The following is a 4248-nucleotide window of genomic DNA, read 5'->3' as shown; positions in this document are numbered from 1 at the left end:
TTGACATACATTGCATTTGAAAATTGTGGTTGTGAAGTTTAATTGCATTGTTGAGAAAGTTGCTTATTCGTGTTGCATTGTGCATGCATGGTCGTCGTTCATTGAGACCTACTCTTGTCCCTCTTGATTTGCATTTAGAATCCACTATTAGGAATCGAAGGGGAAGAGGAAGTTCACATAGAACCAATCTACCAATGGACGCTCTCAATGATGATCATGTTGAAGACCTTGGTCACATAGACCAACAAGGCATCCTTCATCTTAATGTGCAAAATGATAATATGCAAGTTCCATTAGGCATGCCTAGGCCATACATTCATCAACCTCCTCAACAACAAGGCCAAATTCCAATGGGAATTCCAAGGCCAATGTATGCACCACAACCCCCCATCATTAATTAAGCTCAATATAACCAAGGTGTCCATGTTGCACCTCAAGTTGCTAATCCACCACTCACATTTAGAGATCACTATGTGCCTAATGAGTATAATGCACCCACATGCATTCAATTGCCACCATTTAGAGCACACCATTATGAGATTAAAGCATAAACTATCCAAATGCTACCTAACTTTCATGGACTTCCTAGTGAAGAACCTTACAAGCATTTGGATGAGTTTCTTGAAGTTTGTTCTACCGTTCGATACACGGACATGCCGGAAGAAGTTTTAAGGCTGAAACTTTTTCCATTCACCCTTAAAGATAAGGCGAAGTATTGGTTTAACAACCTTAGGCCTTTTTCTATAACTTCTTGGGCAGAAATGCAACAAGAATTTTTGAAAAAGTACTATCCAGTTTCTAAGACCAATGCTATAAGAACCGCCATTAGAGAATTCACACATGGGGAGGGAGAAACTTTCCACGAGGCATGGGAATGCTTCAATGAATTGCTTAGGAAGTGTCCTCACCATGACATGCCTAAATGGCAATTGGTCCAATTCTTCTTTGAAAGCTTATCGGACAATTATAAAGGCATGGTTGATGCTTCAATGGGCGGTTCTTATATAGACCGGCAAGAGGAAGACGTGTGGCATCTTTATAAGAGCATGAGTGAAAACTCTTTGCATAGAACATTGTCATCTAGGAATGGTAGAAATTCTCAAGGTAGGAAGAGTGTTGGCTTGTATCAAGTTGACCACTCAAATGATATAACCGCCGAGATGAAGTCTTTATCTCAAAAGTTTGATCAATTGATCAATCAAAACTTGGCGAATCAAGTGTCTTCCTTTCCTAACCATTCTCCTAGAGCTCAAAATGAATCATGTATGACTTGTTCTAGTGTTCTTCATTCTACTTCTAATTGTCCCCATGGACAAATTCAAAATGAACCCATTGAGCAAGTTAATGCAACATTTGTGAACCAAGGGAACAATCCTTATGGTAACCATTACAATCCCGGTTGGAGGAATCATCCTAATTTTTCTTGGAAAAACCAAGGGGAGGGCTCAAACTCTTCCCAAGGCGGTTTTCAAGGGAAATACATTCCACCTCCACTTCAAAACCAAGGATCCGAAGGTTCAAGACCATATAACTCACAAGGAAATCAATTTGCTAGTTCTCATTTTCCTAACCAATCATATTCTCAAGGAAATTCTAGAGGTTCCGCTTTTGAGGAAAAGGTTTTAAATGCTTTGGGCACTCTAGAAGCAAATACTCAATTGTTGCATTCTCATTCTCAATCAATTGCCAAGTTAGAAACCCAAGTAGGGCAAATAGCTGAAACACTTAATGCTAGAGAGAAGGGAAAGATGCACATGAATGCCCCAATCAAACAACAATGTGTTGTAGAAACCAAATCCTTATTGGAAGGGCATAATGTTGAGCATGTCAATGCGGTAACAACCTTGAGAAGTGGTAGGGTAGTAGACAATCAAGTTAGAATGCCTAATAAAGAGAGTGAACCGGTACAACCTCAAGTTGTCACCCGTCCCGTTCCACACACTATTCCTCCTTCATTGCATGTGCATGATCTTGAGAATGAGAAGCCCTCAAATTGTGAGTTGAAAGATGATTACCAAAGAGATTCATTGAAAACAGTGTTGAAAAATGTGTTTGAGAAAAGTTCTTTGAAAAATGTTATTCATGATTCTTCTTTGAAAAGTGATTTGAAATCCAATGAATTGAACAAGTCCAATGCTGAGAATTCTTTGAAAGAAAATGCTGAAAGAGTTTTTGAAAAAGCTCCATTTCCGGATGCCTTGAAAGGGTCCATTTCAAAAGAAAGGCAAAAGACCAAGAACAATGAGATAATGGATATGTTTAGGCAAGTCAAAGTCAATCTTCCACTTTTGGATGCAATTAAGCAAATTCCGGCTTATGCCAAATTCTTGAAGGACTTATGCACCCAAAAGCGGAAGAACAAGAGCCAAACATCAAAGAAAGTGGTCTTAACCGAACAAGTGAGTTCCATTCTACAACACAACACTTTGCCAAAGTTTAAGGACCCCGGTGCACCTACAACATCTTGTATCATTGGTGAACATGTCATCAACCGGGCACTTCTTGACTTAGGGGCTAGTGTTAACCTTCTTCCCTATTCGGTTTATGTCAAATTGGGCCTAAGTGAATTGAAACCGACGTCGGTGGTTTTACAACTTGCCGACAAATCCATTAAGAAGCCTAGGGGGATAATTGAGGATGTGTTGATTAAGATTGATAAGTTCTTCTTCCCGGTTGACTTTGTCGTCATTGACACGGAACCGGTGCCCAATCCAAAGAACCAAATTCCGGTTATCCTTGGCCGTCCTTTCTTGGCAACCTCAAATGCCAACATAAATTATAGGACGGGGATAATGAAGATTTCTTTTGGGCACATGAGAGTGAAGTTGAACATCTTTAACCCCACACCCAATCCATTTGACAAATATGAGGAAGAGGTTAATGTGGTAGAGGAATATCATGATCTTGCTTGTGAAAGGAATGAGCTTTTGTGTATGAACAATGTTTCAAAGCCTTCATCTTCATCTTCAGCATTGCATGCAAGAAAAGTGATTTCGAACTCTTGTTGTGAAAGGGCGTGGAAGCCCAAGGAAATTTTTGACAAGGAACTCAAGACGTCTTTTGAGTTTACCCCAACAAGTTCTTCCAAGAACTATTTGTTGGGAGTGACTCGAAACATCTCTCATCCCAAAAAGGAGGGGATGCATTGCAAGATCTTTGATCCGGGTTAAAAGAACCCTAGGTCTTGCTAGAGACGTTAAAGACTAGCACCGAAACTCGTAGGATGTCAAAACCCTATTCCTCCCTCATTTCTATCTTGCATTTTGATTCTTGCGAAGTCTAGATACTATTTTTGTGGTTTATATACATTGGAAGGAACTGTGTAAGGGATTGCATGAGCATTCAAGTCATTTTGAGCATTTAGGCATAATTTCGATTGATCCAAGTTTTGGTTCGATCGATCGAACATTGGTTCGATCGATCCAACTATGGACTCGATCGATCCAGCTCTCATTTTGCACCCAACACTTAGAAAAATTTTGGACCTGCATCCAAATTCCAAAATGCATGCTCTCGGGATCTCCAAATTTTCAAAAGTTCGATCGATCGTAAACCATTTCGATCGATCTAACTACCTTTCGATCGATCCAACATGTGGTTCGATCGATCATGAGTCCCAACACTTAGAAAAATTTTCAGGCCTCATCCATTTTTCAAAAATGTATGCTCTCGGGACTTTTCAAAAATTTTCATGTTCGATCAATCGAATTCCAAGTTCGATCGATCCAAGGTTCCAACACGTGTCAACTCTTGAGCCCTTAAACTTGTACATTCTTTATCCTCTTCGATCGATCGAAATCTTTCTTCGATCGATTGAAATATTGCATCTCATTAATTTAATTTCCTTTGATTTTTCAAAATTCAAAATTCAAATTCAAAATTAAAAAAAAAAAAAAAAAGTTAGGAGAGCAAATAGTTCGATCGATCCAAGTTCGGATTCGATCGATCGAACTATTTGAGGATTTTAAAATGCCGTAGCAACCATTGATTCTCTATTTTCACTTAGATTTCACATCTCTCTCTCCAGCTTAATTTCTCTCACCATTTGGAGGTAAGCCACGATCCCATCTCTTGATTTTAAGGTGTCTTGATTTTCTATGTTGAATCATGTTATAAATGTGTAAATCGTCCATTATTGAAGCTTGAATTTCCTGTTACATGATATACATATATATATGCATTCGGCCGAACCAAAATGGGGATTTTTGATTTGATTTGAAGTTGGGGAGTGTTTGGGTGTTGTTGATT

At 39.0% G+C, this 4248-nt stretch overlaps 1 non-coding gene across 1 annotated transcript; it reads right to left on the bottom strand.

Moving 5' to 3' along the window:
- Positions 1-814: 814 nt before the first annotated feature.
- LOC132280580 (small nucleolar RNA R71) lies at positions 815-916 on the bottom strand. The gene has a single exon (XR_009471609.1). It is a non-coding gene; the product is annotated as a small nucleolar RNA R71 (small nucleolar RNA).
- Positions 917-4248: the final 3332 nt, after the last annotated feature.

This window comes from Cornus florida, unplaced genomic scaffold (assembly GCF_030987335.1).
Source record: "Cornus florida cultivar Cherokee Brave unplaced genomic scaffold, ASM3098733v1 CherokeeBrave_3.0.0_Hap2_Chr10, whole genome shotgun sequence".
Lineage (NCBI taxonomy): Eukaryota > Viridiplantae > Streptophyta > Magnoliopsida > Cornales > Cornaceae > Cornus > Cornus florida.
This window is presented reverse-complemented; position numbering and strand designations above follow the sequence as displayed.